We start from the raw sequence: 24,069 nt of genomic DNA, 5'->3' as shown, positions 1-24,069 counted from the left end.
GGTGATCAACGGCGGAGAACACGGGAGCAAATCCAACGGTGGAGAACAATATCGGAAGACCAACAAGTGCTGAAAGTTAACCTCCGAGATTCTTACGTTGCGTTACGTCAGGGGTCAACCACGCGTCAGCTCCATATTTTCTCGGAGCTCCTTCACGGATTATTCCTTCGTCGGCAAATAGCTCCGAGAAAATCCGGTGAACGGTTTCTGGCTTGGTTCACGGTTTTTCTTGGTCTGCGTTGAAATTAGATTTCAACATCCGGCTTATAGTCCATCCTCCACACTGGTACCCCAGATTGTCCGCATGACTGCCTACTACAAGTATCTTCGGAGCATTCTTGTCAAGAGGCAATACTGGCTTTTCAGGCATTTTCCCATTCTTCAAGAGAACGAGAGACTTGCGTACAGCTTCTCTGGCTAGCTCTCTATGTGCCTGAATCGTAAAGAAGAACAATGGAATTCACGAATCGCATGGATGATAAGAGAATCAAAACTTCTGAGACCTTTTACAGGAAGAAAGTGATGCGATTATAACGTTGGAGAGTGGAAGAATACAGAAGATGGAAGGGAGAAAAATGTTATGCTTACAAGATTGCCAACCATGCCCAATAAGGAGCGGTCTGTCATGGGCTGCTCAAACAAACCAGTGACAAATTTTACTCTTAGAATTCTCCTAACTGCATCGTCTATTCTGCTCATGGAGATCGCACTCGAGTTCACTAGAGCTGTGAGCTCATCAATGTATGTTTGGAAGTTGAAAGGGACCATCACCTGCAATGTTTAAAGCAATATATTTCATTAGCAATACTAAATAGGATAAACCAGCATAACCTAATGAGTTGAAACAAAATAAATTTGCCAAAACATAGTACAAAGGGGAAAAAATCAAGACCTATTAAAGAAGAGAATATAAAACAGAATTATGTACCATGTCAATGCCTGCATTGATTGAAGCAGAAATACTGTAGCTGTAGTTTGCCCCTGGTGGTGAGGTAATACTGTCTATTCCTTCCCAATCTGAAATGATGAATCCCTGTACGAAATAATCAAGAGAATGGTGAAATATGAGGAAGAATCCATCCAAATGGCATAAAAATACAATCTTGTATATGCCCAATTTAGGTATTTGTGTACCATCCTTACCAAGACCCCTCACTCTCACTCAAGTGACTTGTCAACACTAGAAGCATCCCATGGGCTGATGGCATTATAATATCTATGTATTACAATTATCCACATCCTCATCCCCCTAAAACTAGTGGATACAAAAAACCCTACGGTAGTGTGAGTACCACTTACTCTCATCCACCTTAATATCCATCTTTCCCTTCTCCCTAATTAGGCACTAGAATGTCCTATACCACACCCAGTGCACATCACCATGTGCAAGAACAATGCCAATAGATGCTCCACAGCTTGCTTAAGTGTAGCCTGACATGGCACACTCAGAGTGATTGTCATGTCTTATTCAGAAATAATAAATTTCCACCTATAATTGAGGATCATGTTTGGCCTCAGCAGAGACAACAGGCAAAAGGCGAGGTCCTTTTGTTCACATTTGTGCAATCCCTTAATAATAGTCAGATACATGACTTAACTTAAGTTAATGTTGTAATAAAAAACTCTCTTTCTACCCACGAATCTGACAAGTGTTTTTATGCGTTTAATGACAATTGAACGTATTGGCTAGGGCCTAGGCTATAAAGATTGTCTAGCAATTTTGTACTGACATTACGCAATTTTCATTTCTGAGTCCTGATGCTTGCATTCTATCGGCTGTATTATTGGTTTGTTTTCCTTTATGAAATGCCCATATTATTTCATTTCACTGGCCTCTGCCGTTAGATTCACTCTGAGCCAGATTTTTTGAGAAACAGCATCTTCATAGTTTAGTTCTACATTTTGAAATTTGAATCATACTAATGTGGTCCATCTTCAAGAAACAAAACGTATCAACCTAAACTATGAGCATCCGGGTTATGCAGAAAATCTTGCTCAGAATGCCAACCTCGTCCCAACAAAAGAGAAAAAGTATTTGTTCCTAAAAAATATTTAGGAATACATCTGAAACCACAGTAAGAATTTCAAAGCAATAAAGTTCTGACAAACATTAAAACAAAAATTGTGGTCCAAAAAGCAATTGGGAAATATGTTAAAACGCATTTCAAGAACAAGGTTAATCACATTTTTATCGGAGAAACGTGATTTCCAACAAGGACCAAACAAAGCAAAACCTTACGAGAGTTTTTGAAGTGAAAATAGCACAGGAGTTTTCCAAGTGTTTATGTGGGTGACAATTGTCCAGAGCATGGAACAAAATCATCATGAGAGAAAACAACCTTTACATGTAATTTCTTGCAACAACCAGCTGCAACCTGCAGTACTCTAAGCCTCACATAAAACAATCAGAAGCAGATAAAACGTAAAAATAGCATTTGCCATAAGTTTCTGCATTTACCTTGAATCCCATTGTGTTTTTCAAGATGTGAGTTAGAAGGTAATGGCATGCATGCATTTTCGCTCCGTTCCAGCTCGAGTAAGATGCCATGATAGTCGATACTCCCTTTGCCAAGGCATCCACATATGGCGCATGTGAACATGATAGAGTTCGCTGTAGCTTGCAACTGTATTGTCCTCGTTGATCCCTCTGGTGGTTCCACCATCTCCAACAAAATGCTTTGCACAGGCCACAACAGTCGTTCTGCAATCAAAATATAAATTAAGAACACATTTAAAGGTCTAAGCATTGAATACTATGAAAAAGACATGACAAATCACAGGATAAAGATACTGCCTCACACACCCTCCAGCGACATATGGATACCCATTAGGATGTCCCTCAGGAGGAGAGCCCTGCAGACCCAAGATAATACCTGTCATCCTTAGGACCACTTCTGTGTCTTCACTGTAACTCTCATAGCACCTTCCCCATCTTGGGTCACGGCATACCTGAAAATTTAGAATATTTAAATTTACTTTTTGGGGAGATCCTTAACCGCCATTTCTCACTGTGCTATTTCTACCTGCTTTATGTAATACTCTCTAGTTTAAATAATGGTGTTTTAAAGTTCTAAAACATTCTTAACATTACAACGTATGGTATCATAGAATCATGAATTATAGCAAGCAACAAGGACATCTAGGAAACCTAAATAGATTAGTAAAGGAAAATATTGAAAATTTTCAATCTAGCATATTGAACATTTGTACAAATATCCTCAGGTATCTCTGATAATGGAACGAGTCCTAAAACAACCAAAAACAGATACATGTATCAAGGTCCTCAGGCCTAATAAGCAGCCTTAAATGACACGTCGCTTACAATTTATACAAAAAACCAATGCCCACACCAGCTATTTGGCATTATTCAGACCAAGTGGAACATTCAAGTTCCAGATCGAGTGCTTACTGCTAAACAAGGAGAAAACGCATATGGTATACCAGTAGCCCTGACCTCAAGAGCAGTCGCAGCTCCTATTCTCTTAACCAAATCAGGATCTCTGCTTATAGAAATCAAGAAAAAGTCTGTGAATTAGTCTACAAAGATCGTGATATTTATTCTGTATTAAAGCATAAAATGCCTGCAGACACTAGAACCTGTGTAACCACTGAGACCTATAATACTTGCCTGGTTGCCCCAAGGCCTATATTGTGCGGGAAAATCGTTGCACCGTAAACATTGTTGTGACCGTGAACAACATCTGTTCCAAAAATCATAGGAATGCTGAGGCGAGTGCTCATAGCTGCATCCTGGAAGCTATCAACCATATCAGCCCACACACTAGCAGATGCCTGTGGTGCAGGTGCACTCCCTCCACCATTCAAAATGCTTCCTGCATTAATTAGCGAATAAACTCAAACCCCACAGAATTAAATCCCCCGACCAATGTATAAATATTAATCCCATATGAAAATCTACTGTCTCCTATCTTTGTCTACAGTTTCTATACAGCCCATTGAACATTAGCAATACTTCCATGAAAGCCAACCTGAAAGAAGTTGCTCATAGATTCCTGCAAAATGTAAAGCACATTCAAACAAATAGGGATCCATGGCTGTACCTATTCCAAACTTCTCAATTACTTCAGGTCTGGCCACAGCACGCTCAATCTGAGTCATCTGCCCAATTTTCTCAGCCACAGTCATCCGAGAAAGCAAATCCTCAACTCTCGCTTCAACGGGTTGGCCAGGATCCTTGTAAATAATTTTAGAATTCCTTTCCTCCTCGTCATCTCTTTTGCAGGATTTTGCCTGTGCACGGATTGCAGCCATGAGCACCAACAAAGCAAAGCAATGAGAAGCCGAATACATCCATGCTTATCCATACCCACTTGTAAGCCAAAAAGTGCTTTAACTGTAGATCCCTTTGCTTCCAAAAAGCTTACATTCAACGCTTGGAATCAAATAATAAATCATTTAAAGTCTGGTATTAAAATGGAGAAAAAATCATGTCAGGATAATACTCCTGAATATATTTATAGTTAGTGGGTCTTCTTGGATTTGCAAATGGTCAAATTCCTTTCAAACAGATTTTTGAAATGTAAGCTTGAAGTTGATATCACTTTGAGCAGGCTAGATTAGGTAGCTTAATAGTATATTTGTGTGGGTGTACCAGGATGAACCTTCACCCCTTTAGAGCGTAGGTGATGGGAAAACGAGAATGAGAATGTTTAATATATGACTTTGTTTTCAACAAGGATAAGTATTTATATTCAAAAATCGTTGTCTCTTCTATATATGGTTGTTTACATCTTCGGAAGTCTTGCTTTTAATTATCAAGGAGGGCGTAGGTCCCCCACCACCTCTCTCGATCTCCGCTCAAGCCCTGACAATACAAGAAGAGGTGCGGGTTCCACTCACTGCTAGTTGCTCCTCCTCGAAATTTGTACCCCTGCAAATAAGACTCCACTGAAACATAAAATAAATAATAATGTCGACTTAACCACCCGAGTAGCTGCATGTACAAGTTAGCTTAACCACCCTAAAATTGTTCATCTCTTCCTTTAGATTTTAAACCTGCAAAGTTTATCACAATGCATATAAACACTCATGATTATACAAGGAAAATAATAGCTTTTATTGCTAGATCGAAAGATATAAAATGACGAGCACCTTCCAGTGATCGAATTTGTTATAAAAGATATAAAGAAACGAGCACCTTCCAGTACTCGAATTCGTTATAAAACAAATTGCATGTCCTTGATACGAATTCCTTACTAAACCCATGAAACAACCCATACAAGCCACCCATCAAGTAGAAATCATGTTCATACACAAGTTTATGAATGAATGGATCATCGAATAAAATTAAATGATTTTACCTGCAAACACCACCATTGGCAGAAAATATCAATACATACAATGAACTCTCCTGAGTAGAGTACCATCCTGAATACAATGGACCTGCATCTTCAACGCCACAAGGTAACAGGAATATAGTAGTATGAATAGGTAACAGGTAGCTATTCTGCAAAGATGTATTCACAGAGAATAAACTTTTGCTTGCAAATCTGACATGTGGAGAGTGTATCTGACACCTCAGCAGACAGGAAAAATTGCCTGGCATATTTCTGTCTGCTGAGGTATCCGATACACTATTCACATTTCATTTGTGCCTCATAGCATTCATATACCTCAGAAACTTTTGCTTGCAAATCTGATACCTCAGTAGACATAAACATGCCAGACTCAGCAGACAGGAAAAATTGCCTGGCATATTTCTGTCTGCTGAGGTATCAGATACACTGTTCACATTTCACTATTCACATTTCATTTGTGCCTCATAGCATTCATATGGTGCCTATTTCACTTGAGCCTCAGAATGTTTATATAGCATTCAATAATATTTAATAATTATTTAATTGAAAATTTAACTGAATTTTTTTTTACGTGATTCACAGTTTTGATTCGCTCCCCTTTGAACATTTAATTCACCAGAAATGGGAAGCATACAGAGGCGAGGAAAGCAAGGGAATCTGCTTTTCACAGCGCGCAAGGGAATCTGTTTCAGTTGAGAACGTCGATATATAACAAAATCTAAATTAAATATAATCATAATAATAAATATTAAAAAATCGATACCTATAAACCTCTATTGAAATAAGTTATTTAATTTACCATACCTATAGAAACCTCTACATAAATGGCTTCGCATGCAATCACTCACACAATGTGTTAATAACCGTATAACTTGTCAATGGATTTTCTACAATAAACTAAATGATCAATTTTACATGTAACAATGATAATGTTGGAGAGTTGGAGTTAGCGACATCCATCCTGACTTTCCCTCCACGCTGCTTGCTTAAACACCGCATAAACAACTAACTAATTATTACAGATCTTTCTGGCGGGGTTGAATGATGTAAGTTACCAGTAGGAGGTGATCTCTAAATTTGTAGCCGAGGATTTTTTATTTTTTATTTTGTATTTTGTATTATGGTTCTATAATATATCTTGAGTAGATTAGATTATAAAAGGTGGAGTTTAAAGGTTTGATTATTTTTCCATTTTCAATATTTTTGGTGAGAGAGTAATTATATATATATTTGAGTTTTTTTGGGGGAGTTTTAGCTAGCCATAATTGGAGCTTGCACAACCTAGTAATCGAGCGAGTGAGTAGGCATTGAATTTTCAAAGGCTTGGGTGGCATAAACATGTAATACGACCTACCAAGGCATCTAACCCATGTAACAATTACTCTAATATTTGAAATTCCTTAGAAATATATAGCTACAATCCATCCCTACACAATTTTATTTGGAAATCATCCTCCCTTTTAGTCGAGACTCTAAATGAATTGGAAAATGTTTATATCCATATTGTTTTTTCTTTGTGATTAAACTAGGTGCAAAGAAGCATGTGGAAGCTAAAAGGAAATTGGGTCAATACTTACCTAGGGAAGACACGAGTTGGTGGGGTTTGGTTGGTGGAGGGGGCCCTATAGGTTATAGGGCTAATGCTAGCCTAAGGTGCTACAAAGGGTTGTTTGAGGTGTTTAATTTCATATATCTTTGGTGGAACTCGTTCAAGATTGGGGGTGTTTCAGATGAAATCAATTTAGTGCAATTGCAAGCTTACTTTGTGTTGATGTGGCTCTTTATTTTCTATATTGGAGTTTGGGTTGAGTAATAAAGTATTCCTTATTTACTTTCATCGAAGTGGGAAGGAAGGTGGAGTTTTGTTCTTGCTTTAGGTTAGGGTTTTTTCTCAAGAAGGGGGAACAAGTGGGTAAATTTTCTTGTATCTCAGCATGGTTGGGAAGCTAGTAATTTGTGCTATAGGCCAATAGTTTCTTTGGGTGCAGACTACCTCATTTAGATTTCCCCGTTAGTTATTGCAACTTGGTTTTCGCAAAATACTCATATTTTTTGGCCCTGGTCATTGAGGGAAATTTCACTATGCCAAAGGAGAGGGGCCTAGTGAGGATAGGAGCTACATATCATGAAGAACAAGCATGTAAATGGAATTCTCACCTACATAACAAGGTTGCAATATTTGCAGCAAGGTATTTGAAGTAATAGAATTCACTTTCCACTCAAATAAAATAATAATATCGTAGCTATACAAATTAAATGGATGATAATAAAGATAAACATCAATTTATAATAACCATCACACAATTACCTCATGATACATCCAACATTACAACAAAAAAAATCATAAAAACTGACTAATTTTGATGTTCAAAATTAGGGTCACTCCAGCATCAACACCTTGAACTTGCTATTGGTTAGCAAGAAGTGATGGGAGCACATGCCCGGGGTTTAGAACCACATGATTAGGGTTAAATCCATGCCAAGACTGGTACAACTCAACCCTGTCGTCTATGTCCAAGAAATCATAGCCCACAAGGGACAATCCTAGAGCATGCAATTTCGAAAGAGAATGGTAAAACAAGAAAATAACTAACAACCAAATTTTGACACTAGAAAACCAAATAATCCCCTTTTTAATCATGTGAAATGTATAATTATTTAAGGGCCTCAAGCTTTCAAATTCAATACATTGCTTCCTCATATAATGAGACCAAAACCACTACAATACAGGCCTAGAAACCACTCTAACCAATACATCATATGCATCATACTCTCATATATATTCGGAGGTATAATGAATAATAATAAAGGTTTTTCTGCATCCAAACCCTAGATGTTCCAACTCCAATGCATCGTCATCGCTCATTTCTCCATGACAGTAATGGTGTTGGGTTACTAAATTGTTCTAAAATAATGATCAAGTATCAACATTAATCATCAACATGAGGATTTGTCTTCTTATCTCAAGGTAATCTGCAAAATGTATGCAAGAGATTGTTATGATTTAGTACTAGTCTTAAAATTCTTCATTCACTAATCTAATGATAAAAATCAACACTTAAATTAAAGAATATGATCAATCAAATCAATTCTGCACTTACAAGGACTATAATCAAAACATATAGAAAGATAGGATCAAACTTGAAAATAACTTGCAGTAATTCAATCTGAAGGTAAAACTACTCTAATATTTCAAGAAATAACCCTGTGCATATCAAAACTAGTTATATTCATGGAAATAACAATCGTAACTAAAGAAACAATAAGCAGTAACTAAGTAAAAAACTTAAAAAAATATCCTTCTCACAGGAAATATCATGCTTAATCAAACTCTATTCTAATAAAATCAGTACTTAAAGAACAATACCACTTAAATTACTTAAGAACAAATAGTAAACAAATTTAATAAACTAATAATACAAAGAATATAGTACCTTGTCCAGGAAGTAGGCCTGAAACCCTAGGAACCACACTATCTAAGAAAAACTCAGATCAACAAAGAAAGCAATAAACCGAAACAAACATAAAAGAGAGTCTTCACATTAAATTATTTAAGTGATTATAACTCAAGCTCAATCGTTGTTCTGTGCTAAAATACATTACTTCTCTTTCTTCGTTTCTTCTTAGCCATGGAGGGCCGACTTCTCTCATTTTTATAATACAAAACAAATTAATTACAACATAAAATATTTAGTATAAGGATCGATCTGAGAATCAAATATTTTCATATCGATCTTTCTAATTAAAATCAATACAATATATTTTGGTGAAGAAGTCGATAATGTTTCCTTCAACTGACTTCATAATTTAAAATCACGCTTGCTTTATTATGCCACCTATTCTTCTTCGAACACCATCAACCTTCATTACACTTTGATATGCTTCTAGAATCCCTTTTTATAATAAATCCTCCAACAATCACATTAACAATGCTTCTTATAGATAAAATGACTTTATTTAAAACGAGATTATGAAAATAGTCTTAACCCATTAAATATTGAGCTTTATTAAGTGATAAAGCATAGATATAAAGAAAATGACGGGAAATTTACATCAAAACTTAAGATTCTAATGAAAATACATGACAATTACAAGGACCAACATTTCCCCCTTATTAACCTATTGCATGTACTCATGAAAAAAATATTATGTCAAGCAAATCAGTAATTAATGTGAAACACAGTTAGAGAGTAGGCTTCATATGTCTCCTCTCCCCTATATTGAAATCCATACATGTCTTTGATTTCTCTTAAGGCTTCTTGCAGACCATTTCAGACAATTCATAGTAAGGCTGATAATAGGATTGTGGACACTAGATCATGGGGCACCGATACCTGCATCCCATCTAATGGATTCATGTTTCTATCATAATTTTGACGTAGGTCCAAACCCTATAAAGGGCTTGCTGGAAATTGTGGAGCCCAAATAGTTCTCTATTCTTGGCCCATTTTAACTTGGCCCCACTTACTGCCTCTCTTTGTATATCTTATAAATACTCAAGCCCTGCAGTCAACACCCCTACATGAATGCTCCTATGTTTGTCAATAACATTGTCCCTCTTCGTAAATCTATTATTCCTAAGGAATGTCACAAAGGAATTTTCTAGTTCTCCTCTTATCCAAAGATCACAATTTCTTTCATTTTGTTCATAAGAATTACAAGTTTTTTTCCATTTTATTTGGTTTAAGGAAAATAATATAAATGCTTGAAACTACACATTCCTAACAAAAGGGACAATATTTTCATTCCTCTCTTCTGAGAGAAGAAAAGTATGCATGTAAAGTTCACATAAAAAAAACTGTGTAGGCTTATTCTATTTGTGAAAAGTATTTAGAAAATCCACAATACGAGTGAACTCATAAGAATTACCATGGTATATAGCCTTAGCTTTAAGCATCAAGTACTGCTCTGTTAAGAACAAGGCATAGAAACAAGATGGGGTTTTGCAGGGCATGATGTCTGGGATCATTACATAAATTTGATCCTTCTCCTTCATTAACTTGTGAATTTTTTCCTTTAAGATTTGAACTTCCATTCTAGCATCATCGAGATCTTTTGTTGTTTCTATCTCTATATGTGTTAATGCCAAAAATCATTTGAGAAGCTTCTAATGTTCCTCTATAGAGGGTCATAACATCTATTTGTACCGTTGTTTCCAGCAAAACTATTTTTTTAGTCTGAGTGTCAACCGTTTGAAATTTAGAGACCTTCATTTTCTTATAAGCCTAGAATATCTTGTCTATCTTCTCCTGATATTTTTTACCTATTGCCAGTTGATTTTGCAATTATGCACCTTCCATTTCAACACAATATTTTCCTTTCTTGGAGAAATAGTTCTTGCAATATTTAATAAAATTATGCATTATTCCAAACCTCAAGGTCCATTCATGGTTGCACCAGTTGAAGTAACGTGGGAAGTGATATCGATTGAAACTTTGGAATATCCAAGGAGACGAGAAACTCGAACTCTCATAATGTAAGTAGAATTTGCTTTTGAATATTTATCCAATCTTCAAATAAAATGACCTAAAAAAAGACTTTTGTAAATAAATTCTCTGTTTTTAGTGACCTAGAAAACGAAATGAAGGTTGTCTAATAATCCAATCTTCTTGTTTACTATTTTCTTGCAGATGTGATGACTTGCAGCTTACAACAGAAGATGAGGTCACCGTGAATTACAGATATATAGATTATTGAGACATATGTTGCAGATTATACTATGTTGCTCTTTGTTAAACAGGCTGCACAATGAATATTATTTTAATTTTCACAACGTTCAAGTTTTTAAAATGATTATAAATTAGTTTGATAAAATGAAAATGACTCTTCAATCTCAATCAAAATAGAGGATTTCTGAATCTTACTAACATAGATATAAATAAAGTAACATCAAGATTTGATTATCCATAGATATTTCATTAAATTATAGAATCATGGATAGAAATTTAAGTGTGAGAACTTATATCTAATGTTGTATGAAAATTTTGGAATTTTTATTTGGAATAAATTTTTTATTATGAGAAAATGAGTAATGTAGTTTTTATTTTATTTTATTTGTTGTTTAAATGGAAGCAGATTAATAAATAAAATATAGTAAATATAAATATTACTATATAGTAAATAGTAAATATTATTATATAATATAAAATATTTATAGAAATTTTAAATATAAAATTATAATGTTTTTATTAAATAATATATAAAATATTTTTAATTAAAAAAAAAAAAAAAAAAAAAAAAAAAAAAAAAAAAAAAAAAAAAAAAAAAAACAAAACAAAAAATTAATTCTTACAAATTTAAGAAGGAAGTAATATGATTAATATTTGAGTTTTTGAATAATTTGATTGTTTAACTATAAGATGACAACTTTTCCACAGAGAGATTATAATGTGACTAGTTCATAAATACATTTTTTTTAAATGAAGAGTTTTTATTTTTTTTAGAATTGTTGTCTAATGTAACCTAAATTATTAGATACTTGATGGAAATAGAAAAATCTTTGATCATTTAAAGAATGTATGAGATGACTAGGAAGGATGTGAGTGTCCCCGCTCCTAATCCATGGATGTCTTCTAATGAGAATATTTGTGTGATCTCCAATTTCCATCTTAGACAACATGCAAGAGTTTTTAAGCTCCATCCTCCCAAGGCTTTTTGGATTGTAATGGAGGACTAGGCATTCAAAGCAAATGATATTTGGTCCTATCTACAAGCTTAGAGATATATTAAGGAATTTGCTTTATCTTGTTTAGGATGCCCTTTGGCATCCAAGCTAATGAGACCTAATACTAGAATTAAATCCATCGTAGCTTTACATAAAATAGGCTCTCCCTCTTTGGAAAGCCTTCCATTGCACCAACATCTTAATATGAGTTCCACTTTTGCGATAAGTTAAGCCCAATCTTCTTTACTGTAGCTGTTGGATTTTAAAAAGAAACCCAAATATTTCAAAGGATATTCTAGGGGCATTGAAACTTTTAACATTACCCTCTATACAATATTAGATTCAACTTGTTCAAGGGTGTTCCCAAGTAGATTGTTTTTTTGTGATTTATCACCATGCTTGTGGCTAAGGAGAAAATGTCCCAAATGTGATATATAGCTTGAAGGCTTCCATAATCAAATGCTAAGAAAATGATGATATCATCCAAAAAAAGTAGATGAGTGAGGGAAAAATTATTAGAAATTTCAATTCCTTTAATAACATGTATTATTTTAGCATCAAGAATGGCTCTGTTGAGAGTTTCGATGATGAGGAGGAAGAGGGACATTGGACATCTTAGTGAATTCCTCTTTGAGGATTGAAGAAGGGAAGTTAAATATACATTCCATAAAAGGAGGTTTGAAACCTATATTTAGAAGGATTAGCTTGATAAAGGGTACTATTAAAACCGAAGATGGTAAAGCTCAACCCTTCTCTTGGATCCACCTTGTCAAAAGCCATAGAGAGAACCACTTTATAAACAATGGCCTTTTGTTTTTTAATATGGAGAGATTGAAGTCCTTCTTTGGTTGATCCAATAGCCTTGTGAATCTCTTGAAAATCCAAATATTTGAAGGGATATAGTCTCCAAAATAATGGGCTTCAATTGAAGATCAACGATTTTCAAGATAATTTTGTATATAGAGTTGTATAAGGATATAGGGAGAACTAGTCAAAAATTTCAAGTTTGTCAGTTCTTGGAATGAGAGCCAAGAAGGATCCAAGGGAAGGGTTGAGTTTTACCATCTTCAGTTTAATTTGAAAGCACCCATGGGCTTAACAAGCCCTGAATCCATGTCCAGTTTAATACACTTATGATCAGACTCACCTCTCGATGCTACCCATTAACTAATTTGTAGATTATAATCCAATAATATTTTAGAGATGAGAAAACGGTCCAAATTTTTGGATATATATGCATTTTTGGTTCAATTACATGACTAGGTGGAAAGGACATTTTCAAGGAGAAAGTCCAAAACAAGTTCAGATTGTCCATGAATTTGAATGCAATAATTGGTTGCCTTCAATAATTTATGCCCCAATGAGAACCATCCAAATAAATGATAAACCCAGGATCCAAGAAATTGATTATATCTCTAATAGTGTGGCATACATATTTCATAAAAACTTCTTGAAGGATTCACACCAATGATCCCAAACTCTTGTTGTCTTCCACATGATCAAAACTAATTTCAGAGCTTCATCTCAAGAATGATCGTATGCCAAAGGTGTAATCTATATGCCTTTACATAATTTTCATGAATAACTAGAAAGGGCCAGCTGACATGAATTCAATTTTTAAATTCAATTATTGGAGCCAAAATGCTCCCTCCAAAATTTGAATTTTAAATAAAAACCCTTTGTTGCATTATTATTATGTCTGTCCACAATAATAAATGCCACATCATAAATTTGCTAGGACAATAAATTATTCAATGCCACGTTACCCTTCTAATCATGCCAATAAGATTGCGACATCAACACTTGATCCCACGTCATTGCACTTGTTGCAACATTGTCAACCCTTGGGATTTTGGACCTTAAATTGGGGCTTTGACTTTGACCGAGCATATTTCACAAACCGTAAGGGCCCATGAAATGCTACACATACCACTGGAATCAACAAAATGAGGAAAATCCATCTGCAAAGGGCTCCAAGCCAAATTCCATGATATGCTACCTAAAAATTTTCAATAACTGTGGGGTATCCTTATTGTCCATGGAACCCAAAACCTAGGGCTAGGGTTTCAATAAATAGATAGGGTTTCATGGTTAATATGCACCATCCTGTGAACCCATGGCCTCCAAACCCTCACATCAATATGTAAAATTAATTATAGGAATCTTAGAATGCATTCCCTTGAAAATGGAATGCTAATATCTCTATAATTATGAATGCACATTTGTAGCTCTCTGTAAATGAAATGAACCAAAGAAAATGGATCATGCTACTTGTGGTAGTTTAAGAACTTGTATTATGAAGGAAATGATAGAGAGTATTTTCTGTCTTCTTTCAGTTTAAATGGCTAAATTTTTTGTAGTGCATATCCTTATCTGCAATTCATGGAAACTTGTCTTTAGTTGCATTTTCTAAATTGCAAGATAATTATTTTCCCTTGAAGATAATTTTGGTGACTTAGTCAAGTGCCTCTGAAGAAATATTACTTCTATGATTCTATCTAGTCAATCATTCCGCATTTTTATGTTTCTTTTCACCTTTAACAAGGTTTAAGGGGAAAGCAAAATCTGAAAATCTTTGTAGGTAAGAGAGACATATATATTTTGTATATATTTTTCTTGTTTTGATGATTTGATATGTAAGTTGTTTTTGCTGTAGATTATGTTATCTATAGCCTGAAGAGTACTTAGGTTAACTGAGAGGTAGCATCACATGATTTTGAGGGGTTAAATGTCTTAACACATTTCATAGATTTGTCAAAGTGGACATGCCATAGTGGTAATAGTTGCAATTATCCTAGACATCACAAAGATGACAACTGTGAACCAAAGAGGGACACAAGGTATGGCACGGAATCCGCTAATGATGTTAATTCCAGACTGAGGAAAGATACAATCACATCCACCTAGGGTTATGCACCCTGAAGCCAACTTCTAAATTGGCAAGGCTCTAGCAAAAGACATTCATTTCTTGTTGTAATACCCCCTTACTAATATCTAAGTATCTCAGAACCTATTGCTTGCAATGCTCGAACCTCAAACACATAAAATATTCATGAGTACTGTGTGAGTTAGACAATGAGGATAAACGAATGACTTTTGCAATCATGTAAGGCATATGTCATAAAATTTTTCTAACAAGCAATTGTTGATAAGCATCCACAACCCAGTACATCTAAACTAAGTTTTTGCTTGAAACTAGGATAATTGCACAAAATCCTCACCCATCTGTCAATATCTAATAAAAAAGTAATAATAGATTTTATGCCAACGGTTCCCAATAATGAGTTGCATGCCACACTATTCGACTCGGGTGGGATAGTTCAGTTTGGACTAGTTGATTAAAATAATTAATTCGTGCAAATTCAAGAATTCATTTTGGTAATAGTTCAAAAGTGAGTTTACCTAGAATCAGTAGATTCTATAGCAGCTTAAACAGTAGGTCCATTTCCAGGTGCAATTGATCCAGAGCCAGTGAATGATCCAACGGCTTACTCAAGAACAAAGGTAGCAAATCCAAATCCAAGCAGCCCTGAGAAATATATAAGTGAAATGATTGAGTTTGGGATTTGTAGAGATCATATAGTCCCCTAGTCCCCTGGAAGTGGAGATCTCGCCAACTATGACCGGGTTGTAATTCCAATTTGATAGACATAGAAAGGTTTTTTAGTTGACCGAGTGAAAACAAGGGCACCACCACCCATAACACCCAATAACACATGCCAATATTATAAGCACTGTCAGTTTGAGCTTCCATTTAGCTAGCTATAGCCTCCTACCCTATCCCATGCCCAAAAATATGAGCCTAAGGATATTTCTTGAAGGCATGAAATTTGAGGATGTTTTCTTCCTTCCTGAAAGCCGAACGAGAATTTCGGATTTAAGAAAGTGTCAAACAATGGGCTAAGCCAAATGTGCTTAACCAGATAACACTGAAATGAAATAAAAAGATGGAGACCCCATAATTCAATGCAAGATAACAAACCACTAAAACAAAAAGAAATATATGGAAATGAAAGAAGGGACCACAGGAGGGAAAAATATGTGACCGTGGAGACTGTGAAGGGGAATTAAATTCCATTAAATAAAATGTTGAGTCTTTTCTTTTGTTTAATGGGAGGTATTTCTGATTATAAATAATTGTTAATTATATGAAAATTGTTAGGTCTTTGTGTCACCAAATATTATTTGAGGGGATTTTGGTGGATTTATCAAAAGTGAATTATGGTGATATCAAAACAAGTTTTGTGTGGTTAAAAAGTGCATAAAAGTAGTAATGTTATGGTAATGATCAATCATTATTTCCAATCAATTGTTTGGTTTAATAAGGATAACTAATTTATGGAGATTTTTTATGATGTTCAATAGAGGGAGTCAACATGAGAAAGGTAATACTTTGGCTCTCGCATGTTTTAGAAAATTGATATCTCTTTGTCCATAAACATTAGGGGTGGAAAAATAACATAGGTTCTAGAGCTAAGTTTGTTCCAACTTAGTTATATCTTGAACCACAAATTGGTGTTGACCTCATGGATATGATAGAAATTTGGTGGCTTGTAGGGTAGTCTTGTCATGAAATAAGAAGGGTAGACATCAAAATAAGCTTTGTGGTAAAAAAGTATAGTGAAGTAGTAATGTCATAGGATTAATGATTGTTTCCAATAAAATGTTTGTTTTAGTAAGGATAAATAATCCATGGATATTTTCCATGATGCTTAATAGAGGGAATCAACATGGGAAAGGTGATAGTTTGGCTCCCACATGCTTTAGAAATTGATCTCTTTGTCCATAAACATTAGATGTGGAAAAAAATCCTAGGCTCTAGAGCTAAGTTTGCTCCAAATTATCTATATCTTGAACCACAAATTGTTGTTGACCTCATGGATATGATAGAAATTTGGTGGCTTGTAGGATAGTCTTGTCATGAAATAATTTTGTCAGTTATTATCTAGTCATATTTTTTAATCCTAGACTAAATTAGCCATTTAAGTTAGTCACTTGTTATCTAGTCATATATTTTATCCCTAGACTAAATTAGTCATTTAAGCTAGTCATTTTTAGTTTGGTCACTTAAAATTGCTCAAATTTAGTAGTAATTCACTTGAAGTAATTACAGTGACTAACATTTTTAGTCACGTAGTCATTAATTTCATCATTTTCTACTAGTGTCCCATCACCGTGGCCTTATATATATTTTTACATGGAATTTTCACCAGGGTTGTCACTGAACCCTCCCGCTTAGAGGAACACCATCGTTAGTGTTCAATGACACCTATAACCAATAAGACTGCTGAAAAAAAAAAACATAGTGCCCATGGAGATTTATAACACAGCTCATTGCAGTATTTACAATGACCACTACTGAAACATGACAATCATACTGTTTACTGGAGCTTTATAACATAGCTCATTACAACATTTACAATAACCACATATACACATACACATTTTCTCAACCAACAAATAAAAGGATACGATGCCTGCATTCACAACAAGGGAATCCAGAGGCTCACACCTTCACCCTCAAAGTAATACCAGGATTCAACTCATTCCCAGGAATTCCAGAATCCACTGCAAATTCAAATCTGCATCCAATGTCCAGTGCTACAATCCAGCACCACTTTTCCTCTAAGTGAACAATTATCGGTTCATTTTTCCAAGGCGCACTCCCAATATGCGTCTGATTCCATATGGAAATGCTAATGACCAAAACAAATCCATTCCCCGACCTTCCCTTCTCTGCTTCACAGTCCCTTGGGCAATCTAGTCACCCCTTCCGCGTAGTCACTCGTCTTCCAAGTTTCGTTGGCACCCCCATCTCGGGCTGTCCATCCCTTGGCAAGGATTCCTCACATCAGAAGATACAAAAGCCATGGAATATACTTGCCTCCAAACCATCATACCAGTCATAGCATGCTCATGGAAATCAATGGATACTATTGGGTACCAGTGTCCCATAATGGCCCTACTCCTGAAGTTCTCTACCAACATACTACTGCATGTTCCAATTTCTTTCATTGTTGCTGCTAATTCTTGTAGTCGATTTTGGCCACTCAACCGGGAATGTTCATGCATTCTTGTAACAAGCAATAATTCAAAATAACTTCAAATAACTTCAAATCATACCTCATTGGTAGCTCGTCAATAATGTACACTTGCAATCCTATTTACTTCCTATCACAACAAGTCAAACTAGCATATTTGATCAAATCATCATGTATAAACATGTCACATCAAGTTAGCTCGAAACAAAACCATCATAGATCAAAATCATAAATCACATGTAACCATCATAAACCATAATCATAAATCACATGTAATCATCATAGATCAAAATCATAAATCACATGCATAGTAAAACTGAATAACATAATGATACTTATCCTTTAATCAATCCTTGGCTTCCACCTTTGTCTTGATTCCGTACGCACTCTGGATCGATTTCCACACCTGAAAAACACCGAGTGCCTTCTCCTCAACCATGTGCACATACACATAGTGTGCATCACACCCATACCACTGTACACGACATATAACACCATGCAATACATGCATCTACACTTAGTGTACAACACAACACAATACATACTCCTATGTCTCGTGTGTGACACAACATAGCACATATACATACATAATGTACATCACAAAACATACATCTGCACACAACATACAACACCTCAAAATGCATACACATACACCCAATATACAATACAACTCATACATATATACCCAATGTACAACACCACACAATACATGTACCTACATCTAGCGTACAACACAACAAAATACATGTACTACACAAAGTACAACACAAGGAATACACATGTTACGATAACACGACTACACAAGGCACATACATAGTACTCCATGTCTGCAACACATCATGTACAACATGCACATAATACCACACGTACATCAGTACCATATGTACAACATGTACACAGTACCACTTGTACACCGCACCACCTGCACAATGTGTGCATAACATCACATGTACATGACACCACCTGCACAACGTGTACACAATTCCACATGTACATTGCACCACCTGTACAATGCATACACAACACCACATGCATGACATGTACACAACACTACATGTGCATGATGCCACATGCACGACATGTACACAACACTACCTACACATAGCGCCACTTGTACAACATGTACACAACACTACATGCACACAACACCACTTGTACAATCATGCACACAACACCATATGTACATAGCACCATATGTACAACATGCATGCAACACCACATGTACATAGAACTACATATCCAACATGTACATAACATCATCTGTACACAACACTGCATATCCAACATGCACAAAGCACCATATGAAAACACGTTGCACATACATCATGCACACAATACAATATGTATACAACAACGCATATGCAATATTTGCACTACACTATTTGTACCATCCTGTGTACAACATTGCATAAATAACATGTACACACACTATATATGCACAACACTACATGCACACAACAACACATATGCAACATGTACAACATATACAACATATGCACAACAATAGTACCACACATCCAAAACCACATTGTCTCTACTAAGCAACCTTGCTTCCAGTGTCTTATCCATGCTTGTCCCAGCATGCCGCAGACCACACTGTTTTCATTTCGCTGATGTATCCATCGGTATAGATTGTCCACAACATAGACATAATATAATCACATAATAGCAACTCATAACCACATGATACTGACCTCATATATTTGTCAAGACTACTCTTCCCACTTGATTCCTCATAAACTAGGAACCTCTTCATGTCATTTTCCTGCGTAAGCAATCATTCCTTCACAAGAATGATTCCTGATGACCCTATCAAACAGTGGCATAGATACATGGACACATACATACATATACGTAAACATTAGTATAAAACAATCATCGTCCTATCAAACAACGGCATGTATACACGCATATATATACACATAAATGTTAGCGTTAATAATCATGATCCATGGTGATGCTGTCAGACACAACATACATACATACATGCATATATACATACATAAACATCAACACAATCATGATTACATCATAATTACCAAATATCATAAGGTCAAGGTTAAGAGAACTCCCTTTATGTGTGCAACATCAAGAACAACAGTTCCCAACATAGCCAAGGCATATGACGCCTCAAGTCCATTCACCTTACCTTTCTTGATTACCATTCTCATGAATGTTATGCTATCATCCATTTACACCAATGGACCCAACCAATCCAACTAGTTGTCATACGCTTACCTTCCGTTGCGCTTACTCATGCACCGAGCTTCATTCATGTCTTACATTACCTGTTAGGTTTCATTCAGTTCTTCCTAAGCTTCATTAAAATTCTTCTTTTCGCAACCAATTCCCAAGACTCAAAACATAAAAGAAAGATAAGAAACAAACAAGAAGAAAACCATGGAAAACCACAACAATACGACACCACAAGAAAAGTGGTATAGCTATGCACCAGACACACGCAAAATCACAAATAAAGCGCAACAATCCCAAAATACCAAAAGCACAAGACTAATCACATACACCATGACTCAATCCCCATGCTTCCCAAGGAAAGCTCAACCAGAGCCTTCTTCAAAATTTCATGGCAATTTCTTTGCCATGCAATCCCTTGCATCATACCACCATAAACACATAACTTGTCAGTGCACCATACACCATATACCTTATCTTGTTATGCCAAGCACATTGCTTGCAGCTGAACACATCCACGTCATCTCTCAAGGGACTCCAATCCCCTTGACAGATCCACCAGTAACTAGAGACTAGCTAATATACCTCTCAAACACATGTTCACGAATCTACCACCTATTTACCTAATTTCCCACAAAATCAAGGTTAAAAAGACTTCCTATATCCAAAGCACTCATTCGTTTGGAATTAGGGTTTCCAAACATAGCCAAAGGAATTCTTGTCCAATTCCTTTCTTTTACCCTTTTTATATTGCTGCAATCAAGGCTTACTATGTACTGTTACATCACCCTACTGTTGGTTATATAAACACATCAACTATTATCTTGTCACGCTAATACAATGCATGTTTCCTGCAACTTCTCACACATGTCAACCACATGTTCCAAATATCAAGACAATCATATCTATAAATTTGAAATCAACTTTTACAAACAATCATGTTATAACTCATAGTCAACTCATAGTCATTAGACGTAATGCTACAACTGTCTACTACATTCAAGTACATATCAATTGTCTCAACATATATTTGTTAATACAATCAACTTAAAACAAGATCGTTTGAACGCATACTCATATTATGCAATTCATCAAACATTAAACCAACTTGCAAACATACCATGTTAAATAAATCAACTAGACAACATAATAGACACCAAACACTCGAACACCAAATAGATGACATAATCAAACAATCAAGCACCAAATATACGACATAAGCGAACTCACACCTTAAGGTATCTCAGGGGAGGTGATCTTGTTTGCACAATCAATCTAGTTAGCATGATATAAATTTACAACACATCATCTCAAACATAAATAAGATCATGATACCCATAATATTCACTAAAACTCATAAACAATTATCATTCATACATAATAATCACATCTACACAGTCAGTTTAGATTAGTACAACACCATATCACAAATATGTCATCTCATACCTGAATGTCATAACCCTAACCATCTGCATTGGCCAATTCAATTTAGTATGATACATATAACATCAAGATCTTAATTTAATAACCCTAATCATCAAGATACTAGCATATAACAACAATAAGCTATATATCATGCTCATCAACAACATATAACCTAAGCATCAAGTTATCTAACATAAAACAGTAATAACAATGCATACAACCACAAGTGACTATCATTCATGACTATCCAACACATGTACATATGACTACACTAATCAACTATCATATATTATGTATGTGACCATAGCATAAAAAGACATGTACACAAACCTAATGTATATAAACCTAAAGCATATAACATTCCTTAACTTACTTACCTGCATGCCCAACATGCAAACCTATATGACAATCTCCTCTTATCCCAAAGTCTAACGCTGCAACCTCATTATGATGATTTGCATCTCCTTCTCTATCTTAGCTAACACATTAGCATCATAATAACCAATATCACCCTGATGACCTAAATTGCATACCATGACTTCAAAAGACATGTTTGACCTACTATTCATGCATAACTATAACCAAGACCATACATACACAATGACTGCATATAGACATATAGCACATGAGTACAAAACCATATACACATCATTCTAGCTAGAGTCCAATCATCAATGCATGACCATATCAACTACACAAACCATGACCTCATGCATGACAACAAAAACTACATCACGTGCACTTAAAAACATGTGAACACCGATGTGCCTAACACTCCATACTCAACCATACACACATGAAGACATATTCCACGGCAACACCTTCAACCTTCACATGGCGACATCACTACAACCATTATCAACACCATGCAAATGCAACAATCACATGGACTACATGCATAAGGAACATATGTGCAACCAACATGAATGCATGACCAACACACAACCCATCCAGTCCGAGGGGTGAACCATGCTCTGGTACCACTCTGTAAAACCATCCTCCCACATCTACCCAAGCAACGAGACAGTCAGAGTAAACATATGACGATATGCCACTATGATATGATTCGACCGCCTAAGTCACATTAAGGAAGTGGAACCAATGAAAACACACCATACAAACATTCAACATCAGCTTCAAGACCCAACCAATCCAACACTTTAGATAGCTTTCCCTTGGGTCCCACTAAGATTTTGGACAACTTAAGCCTCATTCACTCTCATTCTATAGGCATGATAGCGTCCAGAAACCTAGAGTCGCTCTTACAGGCTTGCTTGCTAACATTCAAAGACTTATTCAGTTAGTGCTATGCCAGCATCCCCGATATTTGAGCCACTTTTTCAGGCCCAGAGCCCAGTTCATTGCCCATAATTGAACCATCTCTTTAGAACAATAAAATAACATGGAAATGATAGTACTAAAACAAATACTTGTTTAAGACCTTGAATGGACCCCTACTAGCCATGATAGGCATTTCGTCAAACATATCATGAATATGTAATCTATAGTTGTAAAGGAAAAATCTAAGCATATGGGTATCATACTTATCAAAAACATTGTCAAATAACTGTGCGGACAAGTGTAGATGCTTTGCACTATTATCCTTTAGCAATAAATAGTTTCACTTTAATTTATTTTAGCTAAAACAAATAATAATTATGAATAAAAGCCAAAATGGTTACTAATTGTGCGAAAGAAGTTGTGTGAAGGTAACAATAACTAGAAAATTCAAGTGCGAAAAGGACTCTCGAATGACGATTTAATAACATATATATGAGAAAACAACTAGTTGTGTGAAGAAAGCTATTTAGAAACGAAAGAATATGTGTAAAAGTGACTTTATAATGACATATTGAAAATGCAAAAGGAAATGTCAACCCCACATTAATGATGAAATGTACAACAAACCCTCCCTTGATCAATTAATTAGCAATAGAGGCAGGGACTCTTTTGCATCACAACTATTCCCCTTGTTGTAAGGATGCAAATATGATCATGAAGTTAATGTAGTATTTTTGGTTCAAAACATTAAGTGTTTAAATCAAAAGTGTAAAGTTCAATTTGATTTGAGAGAATTGAAGTTGAATTTTTCCTAAATAATAATAAAATATAGCTTATATAAAAATTATTATAAATCTTATTATCTACATAAAAAATAGCATATGTGAGTGTAGAAGCTTCAAGCATGTAGTCTCGTTCAAAGAATTTTCCATACTTTTAAATGAGTGTTTTATTTTAAGGATGAAGGCAAGATGATAGAGTTGTTGTTTAAATGTTTTTTATGGGGTCAAAATGTAGGATGAATCTAGCAATATAGAACCAAGAAAGAGAGGTAGTTTGCTTGGGTGATTGAAAGGTAAGATGACTTGAGAATTCAATGTCAAAAGGAAAGGTAGACTTTTTAACTAATCAATTGGAAGTAAGGCAA

At 35.4% G+C, this 24,069-nt stretch overlaps 1 pseudogene across 1 annotated transcript; it reads right to left on the bottom strand.

Moving 5' to 3' along the window:
* Positions 1-217: 217 nt before the first annotated feature.
* On the bottom strand, positions 218-4,325 carry LOC149148387 (uncharacterized; annotated as a pseudogene). The gene is made up of 8 exons (XR_016263196.1): positions 4,062-4,325; positions 3,629-3,833; positions 3,410-3,500; positions 2,804-2,949; positions 2,459-2,701; positions 929-1,033; positions 589-771; positions 218-433 (listed from the first exon to the last, which is right to left on the bottom strand). The product of XR_016263196.1 is annotated as an uncharacterized LOC149148387 (transcript).
* Positions 4,326-24,069: the final 19,744 nt, after the last annotated feature.

This window comes from Pinus tabuliformis, chromosome 9 (genome assembly GCF_031772625.1).
Source record: "Pinus tabuliformis cultivar Carrire ecotype Pingquan chromosome 9, CPIR1, whole genome shotgun sequence".
Taxonomy (NCBI): domain Eukaryota; kingdom Viridiplantae; phylum Streptophyta; class Pinopsida; order Pinales; family Pinaceae; genus Pinus; species Pinus tabuliformis.
The sequence above is the reverse complement of the archived record's forward strand: the minus strand, read 5'-3'. Positions and strand labels throughout refer to the sequence as shown.